Below are 27335 nucleotides of genomic sequence, written 5' to 3' on the forward strand. Positions count from 1 at the left end.
ACTACTGAATTTTCCTCTTCTGCCTCTTATACTGTTTGAAACCATCTTACCCTCCTACGTGCCATGCTAGCCACAACTCTTAAAAACCAAACATAAACACCCACTGCTATTCATAGAAATTGCCCAGAACTCACAGCTTTTGTGTAGCCAATTTGTACTTGTTCTGCCACTTTACTTAATTTTGGACCTTTGGCCCTGTCACTACACCTTTGAACTTACTTCTGGACCTTTGGATTTGTTGCTTGTTTTTATGGTGTCCTGCAGTTCAATCTTGTGTCTGCAGTAGCTCTTGGCTTTGCGATCCACCTTGGCTCAGGGCTCCTGGGCTGGATCAATCCTGATGTACCCCTATCTTCTATAGTGTCTCAAACACAAGTAATCTGTGTCTGCCCCTAACCTTTATAGTTTAACATGGTTGCTTTTATTGTCCTGCTGGCTTACATGATTTTATGTAATGCATAAATGTTGGGGTGCTTTGGTGGCTTAGGTGATTAAGTATCGGACTCTTGGTTTCAGCTCAGGTCATGATCTCTTGGTACTGTTGGGCTCCATCCTCAAAGGGAACTTTCCCTCTGCCCCTCCCCCACCAACCCACATTCTCTTTCTCAAATAAATAAATCTTAAAAAATAAAAATAAGCAAATAAAGCTTAAAAAAATAAAAAAGGGTGCCAGAGTGGCTCAGTGGTTGAGCATCTGCCTTTGGCTCAGCACCCTGGGATCAAGTCCTGCATTGAGCTCCCCACAGGGAGTCTGCTTCTCCTTCTGCCTGTCTCTGCCTCTCTCTCTCTCTCTCTCATTGTCTCTCTCTCTCTGTCTCATAAATAAATAAATAAATAAATAAATAAATAAATAAATAAATAAATAAAATCTTTAAAATAAATAAATAGAGGATCCCTGGGTGGCTCAGCACTTTAGCGCCTGCCTTTGGGCCAGGGCATGATCCTGGAGTCCTGGGATCAAGTCCCACATCAGGCTCCCTGCATGGAGCCTGCTTCTCCCTCTGCCTGTGTCTCTGCCTCTCTCTCTCTGTGTCTCTCATGAATAATAAATAGAATCTTTAAAAAATAAAATAAAATAAATAAATAATGAAAGGAAAAGAAAATGTTAACCTAAGACTCTGTGGTTATAGTCTTTAAACCTTTTAGGATTTTCTTCAACACAAATTGCCAACTCAAATTGCTCAAAGCAAATTAGCCTTTTTATATCATTGACAATGCAAACTGGTGAATCTCCAAAAACCACTTCTACTTGGCTTCAGAATGCATTTTAAACTTTCATATAATTCACTTTAAGTACATAACATAGTTAGATGGGAAGTAACCCTCTTAATGTGTCATGAAAGCCTAGGAAGTTCTTGCCCGGACAGTCTCCTCAGAATGGTCTCCTTTGGAGATTGACATGCAATAGGAGTATTATTTATGTCTGTGGCTTTCAGATTATCCATGCTGGGTATAGAATTCAGAAGCAAAGTTGGTGTAAAGAGGAATATTTTCACTAAGTAAGCAAGTAATAAGATCCACTAAGATAATGCAAAAGCAGGACATCTGGCTTGACAACAGATCTTGTGGAAGACACTCAGAAATTTTCATGGTTTATAAGCTTATGTAATCTGACTACTTAAAAAAAATAAACTCAGTATGCATCAGTCTAGAAAAATTTAAAGAGTATGCTTTCAGTTTACCACTTTGGCCATTTAAATAATTTACTAAAGTAATTACGAAGGTAGCTTTCGGGCAGCCCAGGTGGCTCAGCGGTTTAGCGCCACCTTCCGCCCAGGGCCTGATCCTGGAGACCCGGGATCAAGTCCCACATTGGGCTCCCTGTATGGAGCCTGCTTCTCCCTCTACCTGTGTCTCTGTCTCTGTCTCTCTCTCTCTCTGTGTCTCTCATGAATAAATAAATAAATTCTTAAAAAAATAAGGTAGCTTTCTAGTGAACATTCCAAAATGGATGTATAAAATATATTCATTTGGCTAAGCAAATGATAAAAATTATATATATATATATATTTTTTAAGATTTTAGATTTTTTTAAATTCTTATTTATTTATGATAGTCACACACAGAGAGAGAGAGAGAGAGGCAGAGACATAGGCAGAGGGAGAAGCAGGCTCCATGCACCTGGAGCCTAATGTGGGATTCGATCCCGGGTCTCCAGGATCGAGCCCTGAGCCAAAGGCAGGCGCTAAACCGCTGCGCCACCCAGGGATCCCTAAAAATTATATATTATACAGGGAAGCATTATTTAGTTTTTTTTTTTTTTTATGATAGTCACACACACAGAGAGAGAGAGAGAGAGAGAGAGGCAGAGACACAGGCAGAGGGAGAAGCAGGCTCCATGCACCAAGAGCCCGACGTGGGATTCGATCCCAGGTCTCCAGGATCGCGCCCTGGGCCAAAGACAGGCACTAAACCGCCGCGCCACCCAGGGATCCCGCATTATTTAGATATAGTGGAAAAGTGCATGTGGAGTCAGATGAACTTCATTCGTAATGTCAGGACTGGTGAGCTCCTCATACTGTGATTGGTATTTGAGCTTCTATCAACTCAGTCTTGAAATTCATTTTGCAATAATCATTTAATTTATTTATTCCTCTATTTCAATCCATAATGAGTTAAGAGAGCTTACAAAGATCTATACAATTTAAAAAAATCAATTTTGAAAGAAAAATAATATAAAAGGTACCCTAAAAGCATACTTAGAAAACTGTATAATTGCAATATGTAATTTATATAGTCCTAGAATTAGATCATCAACTTGTCTCTAAGGAAACTAGACATTAAGAAAGGATGATTAGTTACAAGATCCACAATGGTCATGAGTCAAAGCAAACTGGTAGCTCTGAACACACTAAATGCTAACAATTTTCTCTCATGAGTCCATGGAGGGGACGTAGAATAGTGTAATGGATGACGTCAGCATCAAGTGTCACAGAGCTGCTGTTACTTAGTATTTTTCTTGGTGTGGTCCAGTGGATCATACAAAAGTGCAGCTGAGTAAAAGCTCTTATCTGGAGGATCAATATCATGAAATCCGGTATTAACAGTTTTCTATTGGTTTGACTGATTCTAGGAGTATATTTTAGAGTATCTAGAAGAATATATGCACTATGTATCTTTCCAGTAATCCCTTTATAAATATTGTTTTTCTTGGCTAAGCTTTTGAAATGTATCGAACAGCCATAAGTCCAAGATCATCCTTCTGACGTGTACCTGATGTACTGGTGCCCTTATTGCCAGTCAAGTGGAGCATTAAATGCTTTATCAGCTGAGTGGAAGATAGGATTGATTCTCTTATAAAAACTGAGGTGCCAGAAGACAGGTGCCTGAACAAAAGGTCATCTACTTTCTGTTCTGAGGAATGTCAAGAATGAGCCTCTAGAGAAAGCATTAGCAGGATTCCCATCAGAAAATGATTTTCATTCAGTTCATGGTAACATGCATAAATGGGCCTTTATTAAAGGATATAGTGTCCAAATTGGTATCATTGTGTGTAGATTTATTATACCTGGTTTCATAGGCCATAAGAAATTTATAGGAAGGTTTACATTTGGTAAAATTCTAGGTAGTCTTTCTCATTTTACTTGTCACTTCCATAACAAGATATCAGCACCTTGCAGCCAAAATCAGCAGGAACATACATATCGTTGAACCAATGTGGGTTCATTGACTCATCACAATGAGGGAAAGCTCACACCTACAGGGAACTGTGTGACATCTCAGTAGGAAGCCTTAGAATTTGGTCTTCCAAGAGATGTTTTTTAAGAGGGTTCAAGGAAGTGAGAGTTCTTTATAGATTAAATACTCTGAAGGGCAGGGATGATTTTCTGACAGGGTTTCTAAGTAATTCTTACCTAGAAGGTGAAAAGATGAAGCAAGGCTAAAGCTGCAATAGGAAAGATACAGCAGAGAGTGGTCTGTTTTTTCTCTTGATATCATCAGTCATAGAGAGACCTTCTCTGAAGTTGGTGTGCTAAGAAATTGTTGATGTTTGGCAGAAGAACACCAAGGTATAGCTGTCAGTTCCAGGCCAGCACTTACCAACAAGACCTAATTGATAGCTCTAGGTTAGCTTTCATCTGTCATCTTTTCTCTCTCACACACAGTCCAGGAACTTTTGTTTACCAGGAGACCCTGTTAAACTGGTCCTTTATAAAGGGAAGCCCACTTTTGTAGTACAAGATGCTAATAAAATATTTTTTAAATTATCAGCAATTATTTACAGAAAACAAGAGGGGAAACCTTTTTCTTGAATTAGTTGATGCTTTAAAAAAAAGTCCATGGATCATAAAGGGGCACATAAATTTTGAAAACCATCATACTCTTTTTGGCAATCTCATCTTACAACTTGGATTAAAAATAAATTATTTCTACCTAACCCAACATAGTCATTCAAATTTTATTTGATAATTAGATAATATCTAAATCAGAGAAGAAAGTAATAGTCCCATTTTCATTACTGATAAAACCGTATCTCCAACACCATATTCAATTCTATTTAACACTACATTTTAAGAATAAAATAATGACAGCAATTTTGAAATATCTAAAGCTGCATCATGCAGAAGAACCTGTAGACTTACTCTATTCTGTTCCAAAAGCCAAAATCAGTATCATTAGCTTTATGTAATAGGGAACAAAGATTTCTGTTCAGCAGTAGGAATAAATGTCTCATAATTAAGAACTACCCAGAAATGGAATGGGTTACGTAATTATATAGTGAAATGTCCAACATTGAAAATGTTAAAAACAGAGGCTGAATGTACACAGAAAAAGCAGACATAACTGGAACATCTGGAATGAGAGTTTGAACTACATGGTTGGTCAAGACCCTCTCTGACTCTGAAGGCAAAAGCAATGAGTAAGAGAATGGAGTTAGAAAGTTAGTAAGTTACCATGATCTAGGGCAAGTTAAAGGCCATCATATTTGTCAGGGTTCCAGAGAACCCAATACTGGAGATGAGAGAAAAGATAACCTAAAAGGTTGAGGCAGTCTTGGTTCCCTAGTTTCTAAAATCAAGCCATTGATATGTGTCCTCTACTGAGCATGCAATTAAATTAGTATGACCACTGGGCAGAAACTCTGCTCTTCACCTTTTAATACTTTAGGTGTAGGCAATAAAAATAGCATTTATCAGTTACTTAGTCATGACCATTGCACCATGTGGAATGTTATGCAAATAAAATGTGCAACAACTCATATAATATCCTCATGAGTCTATGGGAAGGGTACTATTATTATCTCTGTATGTTTTATAAATGTTATAGCATGCTCAGGGTTGCGCAGCTACTATGTGACAGAGCCCAGATTTTAACCTTTGTTTGTCTAAGTTGTGGTCTTCATTCTAGGTTATACTGCTTCTAAGTAGAAGGAAAAATGAGGCTCTAATAAAAAGACCATTCTTTTCTATAAAGAGAAAGGATGTAGGGGGCCACAGTTGTTGGCAATATTTGTTGTTGTTGTTGTTGTTGTTGTTGGCAATATCTTAATCATCAAAATCAAATGTTTAATTTTCCATGCTTAGAGAAACGCCAAGATCAGATTAAATGTAATAGAGATACTTTAGCATTAATAGAAAAAAGATGATTATGCCTGTAGACTTAAATATCTTTAAGGTTTTCTTTAATGAGGAGCATTATGTTTTGATGTTACCTGGTGAACTGTGTGGGAGTGGATCTTCTGTATTCAATTATTTTAAAACCCAAGGATCTCAACACAAATATTGTATTATAAGTAGTAGTTGTAGTAGTAGCCATAGTAGTAAAAGAAATGGAAATAGTAATAGTAGAAATAGTAACAGAAATGAGTAGCAAACATCCCTGAAGTACGTATGAGCCAAAAAACTTATTAATGTCCATTTCATTAAATACTCAGAGTAGTTTTATCAAGTTGGTCATAAACCAACAAATGTTGAAATATGGGCTCAGAGAATTTAGGGAACTTGCCCAGCTGACGTATCTAGCTGGCTTGAGAGCCTCTCATGAAAACCTTGGGCACCCAAATATATAAACTTTTTATTTGCATAACTTGAAAAGGTCAATTAAAGGTATATTGAGGAAAATGTGCAATACAGCATTAAATTTTTTTGTTTATTTTTAGAATAGAAGCCCCAGATCCTAGGGAGCAGCTGAACTTCAAGCTAAATGATTTATCAGCCTCATAAAGTTAATGTGTTTTAGATTTTTTCCTTTGGGAATAGTGACTATAAACATTCATATAAATAAAATAATAATCCAAATTTTAATATTTCCCAGTTAATCAGTCTCATGTTGACCAAATTTAATGAAATGTATTAAATAGCAACATGTTCCACACAAAGCCATTTTAAAAATTGGTCTGAGTATTTAATCTGGTGGCTGCTAACAAGTTTAGTGGAGTGGACAAAATACCCTTACCATGTATTCAGCCATCAATGTCATTAAATAGTGGTTTAGCAATTTACTGCTGGGTAATGATCCAGGGCATCACGATAGCTCTTCAGATCTCTCAGGTAAACACAGTCTGTTTAAATTAGTGTTGCATGAGAATAGGACTATTTAGCATGACTTAATTTAACGTAAGATAATGAAGACACATAATTTCAAGTTCCATTACTCAACTGATAAAACCTAGATTGGAGTCAAAACGGATGTCTGGTTGGGCCCCTGCTCTCTAGAAGCTTAAAGTCTACTGGGGTTGCCAACATAGTAGGTAAGCAGGCGGTCTTTTTTTTTAATATTTTATTTATTTATTCATGAGAGACACAGAGAGACAGGTAAAGACACAGGCAGAGGAAGAAGCAGGCTACATGCAGGCAGCCTGATGTGGGACTCGATCCCGGGACTCCAGGACCATGCCCTGAGCCAAAGGCAGGTGCTAAACCACTGAGCCACCCAGGGATCCCCCAAGCAGCCAGTCTTATAAGTGACAACGTAAGTAATATAAACAGCCCAGGATACTAGGTTCTGAAACTAACATACAGAAACAGTATTCAGGTCTTTATTTTTGTCAACATATGTTCATTGAGTACACTTTGTGTTCAGTGAGCAGTTGTACAATGTGCCCTCTAGACACACTGTACTCCTCAGATTTTTATTGTGCCTCTGAATAGCCTGAAGGCCTTGTTAAAATGCAGATTCTGATTCAATGTGTCTGGAGTGGGCACGAAAGTTTGCTATTCTAATAAACGAGGTGATGCTGATGGTGCTGATCTGCAGATCACACTTTGAAAGGCAAGAGTATTAAATTGTCTTAATAAAATCTTTTTTATCATTTCTCATTAAAACCTGCCACATTTTATACATACACGAGGATATTTAGAGAGACTTTATTAGATATAAATATATCTCTACATCTATCAAGCACAAAACTACCAAGTGACAAACATTCTTGCTACTTGCCCAAAAACTTTTGGCTGTTCCCATTTAAAAACACCATTTGAAAAGGCTAGAAGGCAGTGGAATATCTCCTTGCAGTCAGTGTCCTGACTCTTGTCTAAAACTATCCACCTTAGGGCATGAGGTAATCATGAGTTCCTGACATAGAAACCTGTCTTTTAGAAATTACACTGAAACCACCGACTCATTTTGTAGCACTTGCTGAACACCTCTCTATCGATAATAACTTTTAGTCACTACCAGTTTAGGCCAAATTGGAGCCAATGACCTTTAGGTGAAAGTTTCATATTCTATTTCCAGTCCCTGGAGCCATCAAAGACTCCTGTCGGAAGAGTTGTAATTCATGAATTTCAGCATGCTGCCTCTAGCCCAAAGCACAGCAATTGTTTCTTGAAACTAACAGTCACACATAGGCTGTCTGTTGCTCGTGACATAAATCTAAGAGACTGATGGAAAAATTTGGTTTAAGTTGCCTTTTTTTCCCCTAAGCAATGCTTTAATTGATTAATACAAAACTCAAAACTTACATGAGCAGTTATCTACCTCAGTTAGTGACAATGGATTCCTAGTATATCTAAATAAAGATTTATCAACACTTGTTTCTTAAAACTGAACTTTCAAACATGAAGTAGGCTTTCTTTTCTGAGCATAAAAATGTTGTCAGGGAAGAAGACTGGAGACCTGTGTGTGAATCACTGAAGAAGAAGACCTTTCTGTGTTCTCATCTCGTTTCCACTGTAATAGGGACATGGCGTAATGAGGAAAAACTGATAGGCTGGGCCTGTGGTACTGTTTTCATTTAGTATTCATTCCTATGAGGTAATCATCTAAATTAGTGAGGATTTGCCCTTTTATGTGGAGGAGAGAGCCTGATCCAAATGGCCTCATAAAAAAGGAAATTGCTGAATGAAGTCATTACTCTAATTAGCGTTAATGCTCCCAATGTTAACAGTATACCTTTTTTAAAAATGACGTTCAATACCTTCCAACCTACTGCAGTGAGTAGTGGTCGTGGCCTGAGTGCCAGATTTAATTGTCCTTTCAATATCAATTTAGACAGATCTACTAATAGGGTCGTGTTATTAGATAAATGCCTTTGGTAATAGGAAAAAATGTCATTACGGAGCTGGATTGAATAACTGTTCACTGTGATGAGCAGTAAACTATCAAAGCTTACTCATTTATGAGGCCTACCTACCTATTCATTCGGAGTTCTTTCTCTTATCTACGTTCATATAAACAATATCATTGTTTAGCTGATGGAAAATGTTGAATGAAGCTTTCTATCCTCTTCCTAGAATATTTGGTTCTGTATTTAGGTCAAATCTCACTCCATTGACCTCCAAATTACTGCTCAGATTCTCTAGTGTTGAACGTTTTATTAAATTCTACAATTAGGCTTATCAGTTTAGGTTTGTAAAATGATTTTATTTTTGCTATTAGTATTTCAGTTTTAATAAAACCTGATGTGTATTTGTCATTCTCTCTCTCTCTCTCTCTCTCTCTCACACACACACACACACACACACACACACACACATGCATTCTTCTTCCAGTCTTCCAACTATCTCCCATCTCTCTTATTCCCCTTCAAATCTATTGCCACATAATAGCAAAAATGAATAGCCATTTAAAACATTTAATAGAATCATGATTCCGCTTTGTGAAACTCTTCCCAAATCCCTTGACTTAGCTGACAAGGCCTTGTAGGATTTGCTTCCTGCTTGTGCTTCTCGTTGAATCCTGCACCTCTCCTCCTCGCCCTTTATGTTTCAGTGATGCTGACTCAATGATAACTCATCACTCCCTACATATGTCAAACCCTTCTGTCCTAGTGATCTTTTTTTTTTAAATTTTATTTGTTTATTTGAGATTGAATGAGTGAGAGAGAGCCAACGAGAGGGAGAAGCCGGCTCTCTACTGAGCAGGGAGCCTGACACAGGGCTCGATCCAGGGAGCCCTCGGCTCATGACCTGAGCTGAAGGCAAATGCTCAACTGACTGAGCCACCCAGGCTCCCCTGTCCTAGTGATCTTTTATTCTTTGGGCCATAACTCTGTTCTCCTGGCTTTTCATACAATGAGTAATTTTCTTTCTTCTGGTCTCAATTTAAACAGTACTTCCTCAGATAGACCTTTGTTACCCTGCTTAAAGTAGGTTTCTCTGTGACTATTTCTTACAGTCCTCTGTCATGTCCTTTACTTATCTCTTCATTTGGTTAATTTTAATATCTTTTCTCCTCTGGACTCTTAAGTTCCCAAAGACAAGTACTTTATTCATATTGCTTATTTACTGGGCACATATTAAATGCTCGATTAATGAGTCTTTTAGTCTATACCTGGAAGATTGTGTCAGTATTTGATTATTACATAGACCATCTGGTGGCAGTCCACATCCTGGGAGCCAAATCCACTCTAATGCCTATTTTTGTACAGCCCACAAAATAATAAGAATGGCTTTTATATTTTAAATAGCATTAAAAAAATCAAAAGCAGCACAGTATTTTGTGTTACCTGAAAATCATAAAATTCAAATTTTAGTCTCTAAAATACTGTTTTTTTTGGAGCCCAGACATGCCCTTCATTTATGGGCTGTGACTGCTTGCATACTACAAGAGCAAAATTGAGTAATTGTGAAGAGACCATATGTCCTGGAAACCCTAAAATATTTACTCTCTGGCTCTCTACAGGAAAGAGTTTGCTGACCTCTCATATAGACAGATTTTTTTTTTTTTTTGTAAAGAATTAGAATTTTTTTGTAAAGATCTTATTTTTTTAGGTAATCTTTACACCCAACATGGGGCTCAAACTCACAACCCTGAGATCAAGAGTTGCATGCTCAGGATGCCTGGGTGGCTCAGTGGTTGAGCGTCTGCCTTTGGCTCAGAGCGCGATCCCAGAGTCCCTGGATTGAGTCCCACATCAGACTCCACATCAAGGGAGCCTGCTTGTCCCTCTGCCTAGGTCTCTGCCTCTCTCTCTGTGTCTCTCATGAATAAATAAAATTTTTTTTAAAAGAGTTGCATGCTCTACTGACTGAGCAATCCAAGCACCCCAGAATTTCAACACCAAAAACACTTACATTGTCCTGAAGCAAAAAAAGATTATTTGGAAGAAAGAATGGTAAGAGATTCTAAAATAGGCTACTTGAATCCTTCTTATTCTAGCTTGACTTTCAAAATAAACCCCATTTGATTGGTCTACCTGACCTTGAGACAAAAGCAGTGGATTTTGAGGAAAAAAACAGTGGGTTTTCAGACTTCAGTGTGCATCAGAATGAGCTGGAGTGACCCAGGCAGCAGAGATTCTGATTAGATGGTGGAGGACTAGGGCCTGAGAATTTGCATGTCCTGCAAGATCCTACAACAAGAAAGAGCAAGAAGGATTGCATCTTTCTTTACAGAATGTGGGTGTTTTGTCAGTGTGAGAATTCATTTACTCAGTATTGACTAGATGTCAGTATTATTCTAGATGCTGTGAAAACAAAGCTAAATGATAAATAGCTTCTTTTAAGAAGCCAAAATTCAGTGCTATCCAGACATTAAATAAATAATTACCATAAAGATAACAGCTATAACAAGAGGTAGAAACAAATTCTGATGGGGGCACCAATCAGTTCCTGAATATCTATAAAAACTTTTAAGAAGGAAAATTAAGGCTTAGAGAATTCTGTAATGTTTTAAGAAAGAAGTCTATATGTCACTTTGGTTATGCCAATTCACAGCATCTCTTAAATCCTGAGTATTGGGTGCAAATTTAGAAGTTCTGTCCAATATTTCTTTCAAGGAGAAAGAAAGGGAGGTCATCACGGAAAGGCTTACAGTCCTTCAAGCAAGTGGCTAATATTAGTTCCTACCCAAACTTTATTCCATTTGTTTTCCTCCTCTGAAAACTAACCAAATCTTATTGTTGTCCCCATGTTCATCACCTCCCAGTAGCCAATTACAATCAGTGAACCCCTGCAATAAATCCCTCATTGACTTGAAGACTTTCCCTCTTGCCCGTTCTAGTCCATTCTACATGCTGCAGCCTAGCAATCCATTTAAGAAACAAATTCAAATGTCTTTTAAAACCTTCAATGGCTTCCCTTTACTTTTTGAAAATTAACCCAAGACTTTAACAAAGCTTTTTGATCTCTAACTTCAGGGCTCACTCTGTTTTTGGCACCAACCATACTGTTCTCTTTTAGTTCTCCTAAAAACTATTCTTCCTCCAGAGTCAAGGCTTTGGAGATTTATTTCTTCAGCCTGGAATGCTCTTCTGCCTGTACCGCTTGAGATTTTATTGAGTGGAGACATTTACTGAGACATCACTTGAGTGATGCTACTCACCTTTCTCATCTTAGCATAGACATCAGTGCCCTGGCAAAGCTGTCCTCTCACTGACTCCACCCCCTTCCCTGCTGTCAGAAGGAAAGAAGGACTTACCCACACTAGTAATCAGTCTAGAAACGGAGGCCATACTGTTGTGGTACCAATGTGGGAGAAGGTCAGTCATCATGTTAAACCTGCCATCAACTCTATCTTGAATGCATTTAAATCATCAAAAAACAAACTTTAGATCTCATACCACATAGCCTTTGAGTTTGTGGAATATTAAAGTATTTTACAATGTAGATTATGTCTTGAGTTAAATTAGGAAAGCAGGAACTTATCTGGATGACTAGGTAGCAGAAATTTTGAAATTAATTTTTATAAGCAACTTGGTTTGTTTTGGGAGAAAATACACACACACATTAGTCAGCTTGCATATAGTTGAGCCATTTGATTTTCAGAGATGTCCTTGGGACAAGTTTTGGGAATAATAGAGAAATTTTATTTCTTATTGTTAGAAAAGCCACATACATTTCTTTAAAGATCTGTGCTGATTCAGAAATATTTTTGGCTCAGATTGGGGAAGGGGACTGGGTGTTCAATCATAATTCATTTTTTCCCCCTAACTATCCTAATTTGAGCTCTTCTCAGAGTTCTTAAAAATACCACTACTAGATCTTTATAGCTCTTGACAGCTTGTAATTTTGTATTTGTTTGATTATTTTGATTACTATGTCTCTCCAGTATAAGGTATGTTTCAGAGGGGACTTGCTTGTTTTGTTCACCATTGTGCCTTGCGGTAATACATGCCTGACACATAGTGGGTGGCCTCTAAATATTTGCTGAATGAATGATGAACAGTTGGATGTCCTTCTGTCCATTACTCAGCTCTCATTGGCTTGGTTAGCTGATGAAAATCTCACCCTGCAGCGAACCCTTTTCCTGACTGAGCCTCTTGTTCGTCATGTGTCTCTTACTGTCCTGGACCTTTGGATTGATTCTCACCCTCCTCTTCACCCACTCTTATTAGTTATGGATGTCATTATCTGCCATCAGTAATTGACTACTTATTAAGTCTTGCTTTTTTCAGAACTAGGCTAGGAATTGCAGCATTATGCGATCTAAACATTATCATTTTGACATGTAATTAACATAAAAATGATTACGGGGATGCTTTATTTTTTTGCATACTAAGTCTTCAAAATTTAGCATGGATTTTATACTACAGCACATCTCAAAGCAAAACTGGCCACATTTCAACTCCATCAATGGCTAGATGTAGCAAAAGCCTGCGATATTAGGCAGTGTAACTTCTATGTTATCAGCTATTATGTGATGACGGATGGCCATATATGCATGGCTTTGGCCAGAATGTCATCTCAGGGATTGTTTTAGAACTCTACAGCTTCATGGGAAGATACATCACATGTATCTAGTCCTTGTTGCTCCTTGTTCTAGTCCTCTTCCTCTTCTTCATTTTCTACCTATTCTTCTCTTTATTTTCCTCTTCCTTTTTCTCCTTTTTCTTCATTTCTTTCTACTTCTTTTCTGAACTTTTCTTGACTCATATCCTTCCCTCTTTTTTTTTTTCTTTTATTAATGCAACAATTATTCGACAATAAACTTGTATTTCTGCAGGGTGCCTGGGTGGCTCAGTCAGTTAAGCATCTGCCTTCGGCTCAGGTCATGATCCTGGGGTCCTGGGATTGAGCCTCTCATGTCAGGCTCCCTGCTCACTAGAGAGCCTGCTTCTCCCTCTTCCTCTATCTCTCCCCTTGCTCATGCTCTCTGTCTCTCTCTCAAATAAATGAAAATCTTTAAAAAAGAAAATAAACTTGTATTTCTGGTACTTTCATAATTTACTACAAATAAGGAAGATCCTGTGACAGGCAAAATTATAATGTAAAAATTCGAGGAGTAGGGGAGGTCCACCCCAATAAAACATACATCTTTAAAGAATTAATGGTTGGTTTCTGGCTTTTTAACCAGGAAGTGCCAGTAGTTCTGACAATTTTCTTTGTGAAGAGATTGATTTTCATAGGTCGTGTATATATTGATTCAGAGAAAAAAAAATCTGTGTTATTATTGTACAGACCAAGCCTTATAGTTAGATACCAAGGACTCTTATTTTCTTTAGCCTTTTTGGTTCTCTTGGCTTATAAATTGGTTCTATGTACATCTAAATTACACCTGCTAACTTTAGCCATACTCCAACACTTAGGATTTATGTCCGTAAATGTCTCCCACAAGATGATCACAATGAAAATGCTGACTCTAAAGAAGTCAGAAATTTTTAAAGCATCACGTAGACTAAAATATAAAGTTGAAGTGCTTCGTATATGGCCTTCCACAAAGTAATCACAGTTCACATCCTGTGGGGATATATTTAAGGACTATCTAATTCACCAACAGGGATGGATGCAAATGAAAGGCTTGGAACAAAAATAGAAATACTCTGCAGCCACAACCACCTTCCCAAAAGGGAATGTGCAAACAAATAGAGAGTAAAATGACAGTTCTTCACATTTATGTCAGGAAGGCAGATGAGTCCAGGCTCTCGAGTAATTGAAACTATTGGCTACATTTTAGTGCCATTTTCTATTTTCAGTTCAGGACTTTCTAATATGATGGTGAGGAAATATAACCTGGTCATTAGAGCCTTTAAATTTTTTTCATTGCGGAACTTTGGAGATGAGTACTTCAGAACTATGACCCAATTCTGTCATTTCGCAAACAAGAAAACTAAGGTTTAGAGGAGTTTAATGCTTAATCCAAGATCTTGTAGGGGGTTAGCGATAGAACCTCAGTTAGAACCCAGATTGTCTACTGTGTGCAGAGTTCTTTCCACTATACTAAGCTTGGAAAAATCCAACAGACAAATTCTCCAAGGAGAAGTAAAATTCTTTCATATTGTTTTTCTGACTTTTATTAGCAACTGAGGATTAGAAATTAGATGTTTGGTAAATTTCTTTCATCATTAACCAACAATCAAATTAAAATTAATCACAATTTCCCTGGGTATTGTACTTGTAAGACAGTGACAAAATAAAGTCTTAGAGGTCTCTTAATTTCTTAGTAATCTCAAAGTATCACAGTTAATAGCACCACTGAGAGAAGAAAGTTATATGACAAGCCATAAATGTTGTCTGAGAAAAATAATATTGTCCTTGAAAAGTGCAGGTTCTCTTATCAATTTTTGAAAAAGTAAATTTAATCAAGATAACTATCTCCAGGCATCCACTGAGCTTTGTATAAATGCCCATTTAAAAATTCATTAAATTTTCATGTCTACTTTTTTATTTACTGAGCTGTGAAGTGGCTGTCTCTTTCGCACTGAGCTCACTAGACACCTTAAAAACTTTAAACAGTTAATTGCAATTAATAACACAATTGAAAATGATTTCTGCTCATGGTTTCCAGACATGTAAATTTTTATTACTAAGTGGAATCATAGTATAATTTTTTTTCACAGTGCTGTTTTCCAAAAATCTTTGACATTTTGCGTCTGTTCCCCAAAGATCATCACATTTACCCACTGAGTGCCTGGGCTACTCAGAAAAACACTTCTTTTGTGTTTCTTGATAGCATCCAAGGTACTTCTGAAAATTTGTTCGACCACTGAATTGACTAGTTATAGCCCAAATTTCATGATTAACCTTTTAGTATATAGTTTTGAATATTGTTAAAATACAAGCATTAAATGGGATATCTTATGCCAATGTTAGTCATCAGTATTTTCATTTAAATTAGTTTATTAGAGTGTTAAAACCCAGTCACATAAGACCCAAAAGAAATTGGAAATGGGAAACATACTGTATAGAGAAAAAAGAAAATTTGAATGATTATGAACATGAGATATGAAAGGGGAAGCCAATTGAAAGAAAAGTGAGGCACTTGGTACCAAATAGTATGGATATTCAAAATAAGACTGTTACTAGAGAGATAACAAGAGAGAGGACAACAAATAAGAATAATTTATGTTTTAACATCACTTCCATGAGTCATCAATTCCTCTCTCTGTAGGTTGTGACTGATTATAAAGAGACTCTTTAGTCTTATATTCGAACATGAGAACAGGGTCCTCATGCAAGTTCATATTTACATTATTTACATGAAGCATTTGTGGTTGTGTTTCACCTCCTTTAACCTGTAACTTGATAATAAAGTCAAATGTGGATTTTTCAAGTTAAGACAAGATAAAGTGATAAAATGGATGATTGCGAAGCAGGATGGAAGAGCGTTGCTAGGAAATGTACATCTGTTTGGTGATTAATAATATTTTACATGTCCTCAGTGCAGCAAAGCATTTATATAAGAGAAATATCATTGACACAATGCCACTTGAAATTGTTACCATATTTTGGTGTTTATTCAGTTTTCTTAATCATTTAAAGCAGAGATTTCACTTTATTATTTACAAGAAAAATGAATCAGTCAAGTGATAATATGGTAATCTAAAATGTTATTGGTTAAAAGGAATTATCTGAGGCTATGATGTCCAGTATAGTAGCCACTATTCAGATATTGATATTGAGTCCTTGAAATGGGGTGTGTCCAACGTAGAATGTGCTGGAAGTGTAAGCTATACACTGGGTTTTAAAGACTTGGTAAGAAAGAAAGTAAAAATGTTGCATTCATAACTTTTATATTGCTCATATATTGAAATGATAATAGTTTTGATACATTGGACAAAGAAAAATATATTACAGTTACAATAACTTTCATCTTTTTTTCTTTTTAAAAAAGTGGATAAGTAGAAGAATTTAAATTGCATATGTAGCTTATATTTGTGGCTCACATTACGTTTTTACAGGCAATACTGCTCTAAGGGATCTAATATTATTTAAATGCAATATGCTTGTGAACTGGGCTTGTACACTTTTTGATGTTGCTATAATTATAAATGTTCAAATGCTTTACTTTGAAAGCAGATGTATATTTGACATTGAGAAATTGCATATAATGTCCTTCTGTTCTCTTGAGGATTTCCTTGCATAACTTCTGTCCGTATGTTATTTGGCACAGGAGGGAAATGTTCTGAACTCTTCCGAATAATGCCTGAAGGGAAGAGTCACAAAAGAGAAGGGTATGTGATTCCCTTTAAATAAGCGAACCACCTACCCTCCCCAGTCTGGGAACAGTTACATTTGGCAAAGATTTATCTTGTGCCTGTCCACGCTGGCTAACATAAATAAATGAAAGTTTGGTCAGAATGACCAGAGGAAACCTACAAAAACTTGCAGACGAGTTTCAGAAAATGTTAGATGAAGTCATCTATGTGATTTTTGGAGAGCATTGATAGGCAATTGAAGACAGTAAAATTTAGAATGTTTGTCATTGGAGATCATATTGTGTTGTAAAACCAATAAACATTTAATTTAGAATAAACCTGAAATTCTTAGGTAGAGTTTGTTGCAGAATAATTCAACTTGGCATCTGAAAAAACAGAAACTTTCACATTGTTTGTACTACTGTCTCATTTAACATTGAATTTCTACAAAATTCAGCAATTTACTGTTCAGTGTAAGTATCAGTGACAAAATATCATTTGGGATGTTGTTCCTATCCCCAGCACATATGAGATTAATACTCTTCTCTGCAAGAGAACAAGACGTTATCTTTTGAGTTCATGAAGTTTTTGCATCTTGGCTGGAGGCTACTAACTACATATGACATGATGAGGAAATGAGACCTTTTGGGGGGGAGACCAAAGTTAAATATTAAAGCTGCTTACAAAATAACTTCAAAAACCAGCTGACAAAAGCATTCTTAAGTGTGACGCTGAGTCTTGTTTTCTTTGGGAATTTTAGGACGTGCATTTTAGGAATTGCACTTTAGGACATGCAATTTTAGAAGAGGAGAATATTGTCTAGATTGCATTTACCAACTTTGTTTTGTATTTACAGAATTTCTAAAACACTAACTCTGTGCCCATATGACTGATTCTTGCCTTGGCTGACAAGAGTTTTGATACTAATTTTAACTCATTGATATCCCTTGTGTAATATATGAAACATCTTAAAATTTGAATCTTTTCATGATCTGTGTTTCTATAATAAAAATCTGAATCGTTGATGTGGATGAAAATGTTTATTTACAATTTGGCAAATTTTCCAACGTAATTAATTAATTATGAGTAGATCTCGAACTCTGAATGTTTTCTTTCTGTCTGATGCCAGAGTCAAATATTGTAGGTGTCATTAAGGAGGCTAAGTATCAAACTACTTGCTCCATTTATAAAACTATATAACACAAATGATGAGATTCCCAACCTCTTAAATTTTGCCATACACTGTTTCCAGCACAAGGACAGATTCTCAAGCTCTAGGGATCCCAGTGATGGGCTGTGTTGTATGCATGCCTTAGAGTCCCTGTAAGCAATCATCTCTCTTCTACTAAACCATTATCTGAAATTGATTCTTTCTGGTTACCAAAAAGGGACTAAAAGCACTGAGAATATTGGGGAGAAATGAGGGTCAAGACTTTAATCTGTGAGGTATGTTGAAGACAAGAATATTATCTTTCTAAAATCCAGCTCCACTTGGGTGCAAAATGGAATGAACTATGACCATTTGATGTAAAATCTACACGTTATTATATACCCAAAGGACTGAAACAACAGAGTCAGCATCTGAGTATACTACTTAAAAAGCCAAATGCACTTAAATAACAAATCACATGTTCCCATCATGAAAATTGATCTTATTTAAAGGGAGAACATGTTGGAAATAAGTAAAAGCATTTCAAGATATTCCACTTTGGAGTATTGCATTTCCTCGTACCTAATATTAGTTTTCAGTGTCATTCCTACTTTTTATCATAGTATCAGAACTTACAGGCATAAAGAATACGGTATGCCTCAGAAAATACTATTTTGGTGTCTATTCTCCTTCAATAAAAACCAGCAGTACAGAAAAGAAAAGAGTTTATAATTCATTGAAATAGTCTATTCTTTTTCACCCTTGAATCTGCCATTAAAATCAATGTGGAAAAAACAAACACACACCTGGGAAAGGTCAGAAAATGGATCCAAACATTATTTTGAAAACTTAGATTAAGACTATTTGAAATGGTTATTTAGTCTGATAAGAAGAGAAATAATTCCTGTGGTAGTCTTCAAGTATACCATGCGAAAAGTTATTTAGAAAGCTATTTTCAAAAAAAAAAAAAAAAAAAAGAAAGAAAGAAAGAAAGAAAGAAAGAAAGAAAGAAAGAAAGAAAGAAAGCTATTTTCATCTCTTATGAATGACTTAGGAATGGATCTGCATAAAAGTGGGTAATGGATTAGATTTTCCAGGGACACACTAGGCAAGCTTAGTTCATAACAATGTAATTATGTTGCCTCTCTTCCTTTACAAGAAATTAGTACACTGTCCATTATAAATGGGCATGTATGAATTTTTTATTATAAAACCAATTATTGACTTTAATAGAGTATTATTTTTTCATATTTCTAGAAAGCTTTTCCATGTTTATGGTATCAGAAATAGGTGCATCCACCCTGTTTCACTCTTTAGAACTATAAGTTTATGGGAAAAAAAATCATTCTTTTAAGTGCTCAAAAAGCTGAGGAATAAATCAAGTTCCTCAAATAATTGTCTTTTTTCCCTCAAGCATTGATTAGAAAGAAGAATATGTAATGTATAGATAATCCTAATTATAATAGAAATAAGTGAGCAATTCTATGTATCATTTGATTTTGCCATCATATTCAATAACTAAAATCTTATATTAAATTTACATGAAACTTCTAATGAATACATCATTTTTTACAAATGCAGATGTATTCAGAGAAAAATAGACTAGAAAAGCCTATATCCCACTTCATTTCCGAAAAAAACACACATATGCTTGGACACATGCACACATGTACATTTTTGGAAGGGGGGTGGGAAAAAAGTCACCAAAAATGTCCCAACTTTATTTTTTGGTAGCAATTATTACCTTTCCCTTTAGAAAGTAATGATTTGTGTTTAATAGTTGTGGCTTTTTTAAAAAGATTTTTATTCTTAAGTAATCTCTAGGGCAGCCTGGTGGCTCAGCGGTTCAGTGCTGCCTTCAGCCCAGGGCCTAATCCTGGAGACCCGGGATCGAGTCCTATGTCGGGCTCCCTGCATGGAGCCTGCTTCTCCCTCTGCCTGTGTCTCTGCCTCTCTCTCTCTCTGTCTCATAAATAATGAAATAAAATATATAAAAAAGTAATCTCTACACCCAATGTAGGGTGGAACTTACCACCCCAAGATCAAGAGTCGCATTCTCTAGCAAATGAACCAGCCAGCTCTCCCCCTCCACACCACCCCTCCCCCCCCCCCCCCCCCCCCCCGCCCCCTCCATTGGTTGTGGCTTTGAATGAAGTTCTCTCCTGTCAGTTCTGGGCAGATTGCAAATTCTATCCCCGCCCCCCTTTTTTTCCCTCTTGGGAGGCAACATAATATTTTGAAGAGATGAGGTTCTTAAGTCATACAGGTTTTTCCACTTGCTTCATTTGTAATATTGGCAAACAGTTTAATTTTTAGAGCCTCCATTTTCTTTTAACTACAGAGACAGAATTATTTCATACATTTTTTGATGAATAAATGTCCAAGGTAGCCATCATATATTGAGACGTGTTCTGAACCAATTGCATTACATGTCCCTTTGTTACCATTAATCCTTATAACAGCACTGAGGGTAAAAGTTATTCTAGCCCCCATTTGATCCAGGAGTGCTTAGGTAAAATGTTTATTACAGTGCCCAGCTCAGTAAATTGTGGTGGTGGTGATGGTAGTAATAATACTAGTCATTGCAGTTGCTGCTTTGTCCCTGATCATCTTACAGCCCCATGTTCCCAGTTTAACCGAAGAAATTTAAGGATATAATGAGGTAGCCAGTTTAGGGGACACGGGATTCAAAGACAGGTTTATTTCAGCATGATCTGTGCCATTAAATGTTATGCCATTTTGTTAGGATATTTTGAGATTTTAGATTTGCTAAATGTTGGCACTGTGCATAAAGGCATCTCATTCTTAATGGGACACTATTTTCAAATTATATTTGAAAGTGTTTTGGTGTTCATTTTCTTTTGAAAACATGCTGATATGTTACCTAAAAGGCACATTTTACCCTTAGCATATGGGTTTCTGTACACTTACATCAGGGAATCACTTCAATGACTTAGCTAACTGACTACCTGGCTAATTCTTCAACTTAGTTTAGGTATTTCTGGTTGCCTGGTTTTATGCATTGCATTTGGTATAATAGCATGTTCTTAGTAAATTATATTCCTCAAGTGTAGTAAGTATATGGGTTATTTCTGTGTTTCTTCTAAATTTTTCTTATTATTGCTAATGAAGATAATCTTAACATTTTAACTAATGATTCATACAGTTTTACATCTAGAATTTAATCTGAAGTCTTATTTTCATAAATCAAATAGTAGAAATAGAATATTATTATATAATTTATAATCACATTATTTAGCAATATAAATTCCACAGGATCTGTTACTTCATACTTATTTTTAGCCTGAACTATGAATTTATTTATTTTTTTTAATTTTTATTTATTTATGATAGTCACAGAGAGAGAGAGAGGGAGAGAGAGAGAGAGAGAGAGAGAGAGGCAGAGATATAGGCAGAGGGAGAAGCAGGCTCCATACACTGGGAGCCTGATGTGGGATTCGATCCCGGGTCTCCAGGATCGCGCCCTGGGCCAAAGGCAGGCGCCAAACCGCTACGCCACCTAGGGATCCCTGAATTTATTTCTAATTAATAAAAGGTTATGTTTCTACTTCAGGGAGATTTAAACTATAAAAGACAAGTTGGGGGAAAAAAACACTGACATGTGATCCATTTTTCTCAATACTATATACTTAAAGGAATTAAGATTCTCAGAATACTACTAACAAGTATATTATTTATTGGGACATGTTGGTTATTGACTAGTTTTACTTTATGTTTATTAGATAAGCAGTTAAGTATTGAGATTTCATAGAAAGCATAGCAGTACACTGAGAATAGTGCAAGCCCTTAGGGATGCTGAAATATAATAATAATTCATAGACTTCTAAGAAGTAACTAGCAGTTTTTGTTTGCTCAGAATTCAGCAAGTACATTTAAAAAGTCTGATTCATTCGAAATGCTCTAAATTAAATTAGAAAGTAACATTTAGCAAAATGTGTATCATCCACTTTGCAGACTACTGTATAAAAGTTTTACATGTATAAGAACCACTTTACATGATGATATTTTTCTCTTGCATTTCTCTTACAACTGTGAATAGCCATGAAAATGAGCAATAGCATTAGTGTTACAGCTAGCCTTCAGAATATTCACTTAGTGCCAACATGAGGTTTACACTGCCATTAAAACCATTTCAATTTCACAGTTTATAAAGCACTTCCTCTTACATTCTTCATCTTCATAGTAACCCAAGGAGGAGGACAAGTGTAGTAGGTAGATATTGGTCATTTCTGTGGGCCCAGCGCCCCAAGACCATCCCCTCTTGGGGGAAAGCCCTGTGATGAGGATGGAAGGTACGGCTCTGCCTCCCTCTCCTGAAACCAAAGGAGAGCAGCCATTCTCCAGCTCTAATTCGGCGGCTCACAGGCTCTCCCATGACTGAGACTCAGCCAATGAGACAAACCTGCCCGAGTGTTTTCTTGGAAATGAATGAATCAGCGCTCCTGAGGAGAGATTGGGCCTCACTCCAGCCAAAGGAAAGGCAGGTGAAGCCTTTGCCCATGGCAGTGGAATCAGCTGGGCTTTCAGAGTCCAGGCCAAACAGATGCAACTTGCATGTTTTGATCAGACTCCTTTGTTTCTGCCCATTTCCCCCAAGATTGTTCAGCCTCTTCCCTTAACTAACCATCTCATATTTCTCTCTCATGTTTAACTTAACTATAGTAGATTTTGGAGGGCACCTGGGTGGCTCAGTGGTTGAGTGTCTGCCTTTGGCTCAGGTCATGATCCCAGGGCCTTGGGATCGAGTTCTGCATTGGGGTGCCCATGAGGAGCCTGCTTCTCCCTCTGTCTATGTCTCTGCCTGTCTTTCCCCGTCTCTCATAAATAAATAAATAAATAAATAAATAAATAAATAAATAAATAAATAAAACCTTTAAAAAACCAAAACTATAGTAGGTTTTGGTTATTGCCACCCAGAACATAGGTATAACAAGTCCTGCTATTCCCAATATATAGATGAAGAAATTTACCCTCAGTGAGGTTAAGTAACTCCCTGAGTTGTAATCATGTAGAAAAGCCAAGTCCAGAACCCATGACTTCCAGATCATAGGTTGTTTCTTTCACAACACACTGTTTTCCCAGCAGCCTTCAGTGGCCTCAACAGATAGTGAGACGTGCTTCCTCCTCCACTGCTTCTTGATTGCAGTACTTAGTCCCATTTCCTGTTACAATGCTTATCTGCTTGATGTCAGCAGTGCCTGTCTTCTACACCACGCTGCTAAGCATCTGGAAGACAAGGATTGTTTTACAGTCATCATTTTCCCTCAAACATATATTGGAGTGCCTGGATGCAGAGTCAGTACTAAATAAAGATTGTAATGAATGAGTAGCAAATGAGTGCATAAATTATTCAATTAAATGAAAACACCAATGTGGGCTTGAAGCTGATGCTAAAAGTATAACACTGATTTTACAAAACACCACGATGTTCTTTACCAATCAAAATCTTAAACTATAAATAATTTCCTTAAATATATAAAGATGCTCACTTGGTAAGCATTGATTCCGTGGCTACTATGTGTCAGGCTGTTATTACAGAGAGAAATAAGAATTCATCTCCCCTGTTAAGAGGTCTCACAGACTGATGGGAGGAACAGATATTCCATAGCTCAGATCATGAGAGCTATGATTAGGGCAGTAGGCCCACAGTGAGCAGCCATGAGAACCACTGAACTGGCCTGGTGATACCCCTCTGGGCAGGTCACTGTGGACATCAAGGAAAACAGTCAAAGCCTTTTGAAAGCTACAGAAAAAGCACAATATACTTTGCCTTTCCAGACTGTTGTGAGATATGCTTTAAAAAAAAAAAACTACGAATTGCCTCTGGGAGGCTCAGTCAGTTAAGCATCTGACTCTTGGTTTCAGCTCAGGTCACGATCTTCAGTTCCTGAGATCAAGACTTGCCCATCTGGCTCCATGATCAGTACAGCCTCTGTTTCTCTGCCTCTCCCTCTGCCCTTCCCCCTGCCCATACTCTCTCTCTCTCTTTTTCAAATAATAAATAAATCTTTAAAAAAAAAAGTTATCTGCACCCTCAATCAGACATAATTATTTTTAAAAAGGTTATAATCAGGCATATCAAATTTTAAAAATATTTTTGAAATAGCTTTGAACAATATGAGACTAATACATAAGACTATATTTTGGTTTGGCAAAAGGTGAAAATGAAGATAAATCTGTATCTTTATTTAAGCATTAAAGCCCAATATAGTAAAAGCAACAAATAAAGATGCATATAAAAATGTGAAAGGAGACAAAGCCATATATCTGTATGCATGTAAAATACACGTATGTGCAAGAAACAGGATATACATTTATCAATATAATTTCTATTTTTTACAGACTGTACACACAGTAAGAGAAATATCTAACTCCCTGAAGTTTTGGTATCATTTGCAGACAATTACTACGGCACGCCAAAGCCTCCAGCAGAACCAGCACCATTATTATTAAATGTAACAGACCAGATACTTCCGGGAGCCACTCCAAGTGCTGAAGGAAAACGGAAGAGGAATAAATCAGTGAGCAACATGGAGAAAGCCAGTATAGAGCCTGCCGAGGAAGAAGAGGAAGAGAGGCCTGTGGTCAATGGAAATGGAGTAGTAGTAACACCAGGTTAGTCATTTAACATATGTACATATTTATATGTATGATTGATTATAGTTAACCTCAGAGAGAGAGGATTCTAATATCAAATGGAAAGGACATAATTCTTGTATCCCTTTTATTAGTTTTAATTTCGACATATAAACCAATTAGTTTATGTTCCTCGGTTTTTTGTTTCATATACACAGTATTAATAGAAATCTAATGAACTATTTCTACATTTTAGAAAATATTACAAGTCATGAATATGATTGTATAAAGTTCTGGGATCTTTGCTAATTAAAATTAGGTAAAATCTATCCTTAGAAATCTTACTATACTCACTGTTCTGGAAAAAGAGGTTGTTTCATGTGATTTAGTTAACAACTTCAATGAACACTGTACTCAAAATGACTAGAGCTACACCATGTCTGTATATTTTTCTCTCCACCCTTACTATCTAATCTGGCAATGTGGAGAAAGCATCTTTAGACATTGACTTCGTAAAGGCACCTACCCTTGAACAAGGAAAAGGCTTGTTATCTTTTTTATTTATGATCTATCATATCACATATATAAAGAAGAGCAGGCAGATATAAAGTGTGTTTGCACAAGGGTATGGCTTTGCTATTTTCTTGTGCTTATTACTAACTGAGTGCCAAATTTTATTATAATTATAAAATTAGTTTTTTTTCCTTACATTACTTATGATTAAATGTTAAAGCAAAACTATGGCATTCTTTTTTTATATACTTTTTTAAAAGATTTTATTTATTTATTCATGAGACACACAGAAAGAGAGAGAGAGAGAGAGAGAGAGAGAGAGAGGCAGAGATAGAAACAGGCTCCATGCAAGGAGCCCGACGTGGGACTTGATCCCGGGTCTCCAGGATCACGCCCCGGGCTGAAGGCAGCGCTAAACTGCTGAGCCACCCAGGCTGCCCTAACTATGGCATTCTTATAGCCTCTAAGCTTGGAGTAAATTTCCAAAGTTTTATTAGTTATTTATTTTTTAATAACAGCATACTAGTAGGCATTGAAAATCTAAGAACTGAAAAGCTCTTGAAAAAAATGTTAACACATGAACTTCTCATACATATTATTTTTTTAAGATTTTATTTATTTATTCGTAGAGACAGAGAGAGAGAGAGAGAGAGAGAGGCGGAGAAGCAGGCCCCATTCAGGGAGCCCGATGTGGGACTCGACCCTGGGTCTCCAGGATCACACCCCAGGCTGCAGGTGGAGCTAAACTGCTGCACCACGGGGGCTGCCCCACATAATTCATAATTATGAATAAGGAAGGTTAAGAAATAAGCTTATGAAATGTTGATAAAAATAATAGAGCATGAAAATTAAAATACTACGTCACTATAGAAACTGTACAATGATAATTAAAAATAGAGACATCAAAATAGTTGTAGGAAATATACTATTATTATTTAATATATTATTATTAATTACAAAAATGTTTTTCCTCAAACATAGGGAGACCAAAATCTAATCTATTCCAATCAGTGTGTAAAACCTTAAAAAGTGATTTCATATTGATTTCTCAGAGGAGGACAGCCTCCTCCATAAATGCAATGGTGAAAAACTTATGCTCTGTTCCTACCAATCACCAATTTCTGTATATAAATGCTAAAGATCACTATTGTACATAATGTAACTTGCTTACTAAAGACCCTGTGCCAGAAAAAAATGTGATGCGGTTCAGAAGGTGAAGAACTAAGTAAATGTATATGAGAGGAAAGCAATTTATAGGTCTATAGGTAATTTTCAAGCAATTAGATACCTTTTCTGTTCTGATTCTGAAATATCTTTGTCAAAATATTTATTTTTCATTATGTAATGGATTTTGAATTAAGTTGGTAGTACATAGTTTTCTTAGCTATCTTTGATATGAGAAGCAAAATGATTCAGCCAAGTGGAAGCAGTAATCACAAAAAAACAAAGTTGGAGATCAAAAAGCAGTTACAGAGTTTGTTACTGATTAATACCTTACAGCTAAAAACATAAAATATTTGCCCTTGGTTGGGCCTGAATCATTGGTTTCTATTGCATTTCTACTCTGTATAAGGCAAATCAAATGAAGTATTCTTGACATACATTTATTTGTAAATTAGAAATTTATTTAATTGGGCGTCATAGTAAATGTAGAAAGCACCATTCCTTTCAATTCATATATTAGACATAAGGAATTGGGTTTGGTTTGTTTGTGAGTTTGGGCTAGGCAGGAGGGGTCCCAAGGTACATGGATTGGTTTGCACTCTTCTTAAGCAGCCCTAACAGTATGTCTGTCCCTGGACCTCTCAGCCTGAGGACGGTAGAGAACAACTACCCAGGCCAACTCTGGGATGTCTGGATAGTCAATAGATGCCACAAATGCCAACAGATGCTTGCAGTGGCTCTGTAAGCCTGGCTGGACTTCTCTGTCCCTTATGGGAGATGAGACATATGTAAATTAGGCGGCTCTTTGCCCAGTGTTCAAAGATGGAGAAAACAGCCCCAAACCAGAAATTGGTCCTTCATCCTTTATTAGAATATCCAATAGAAACTTTAGGGTTCACATTGCCTCCTTCCCATACATATTCACTCAGATCTTCATCTTTTGAACTTTGTCACGTTTTTTTCTAGCATAGGGTCTTTATCCTGCCTTTTTTCTTCCCATACATGTTTACCAGATGTAAGACACTTTAAACAATATTGAGAAAATTCTTGCTTAAATTTTAGTTACCGCCCTGTATCAACTAAGAGCCTATAATACTAATTAACATCAGATGTCAATTCAGAGCATAAATAGTACAATCGATGAGGTGCATTTAGAAAGTGAGAAAAGCTTAC

The 27335-nt window shown here is 36.6% G+C and overlaps 1 long non-coding RNA gene across 1 annotated transcript in view; it reads left to right on the plus strand.

Moving 5' to 3' along the window:
- The window catches only part of LOC144285390 (uncharacterized), a 112257-nt gene extending 86308 nt beyond the window's left edge, over positions 1-25949 (plus strand). Inside the window, exon 3 of the long non-coding RNA XR_013353662.1 lies at positions 24309-25949. This is a non-coding gene — a long non-coding RNA (uncharacterized LOC144285390). The remainder of the gene's footprint in view (positions 1-24308) is intronic.
- Positions 25950-27335: the final 1386 nt, after the last annotated feature.

This window comes from Canis aureus, chromosome 16, assembly GCF_053574225.1.
Source record: "Canis aureus isolate CA01 chromosome 16, VMU_Caureus_v.1.0, whole genome shotgun sequence".
In the NCBI taxonomy this organism is placed as follows: Eukaryota; Metazoa; Chordata; class Mammalia; order Carnivora; family Canidae; genus Canis; species Canis aureus.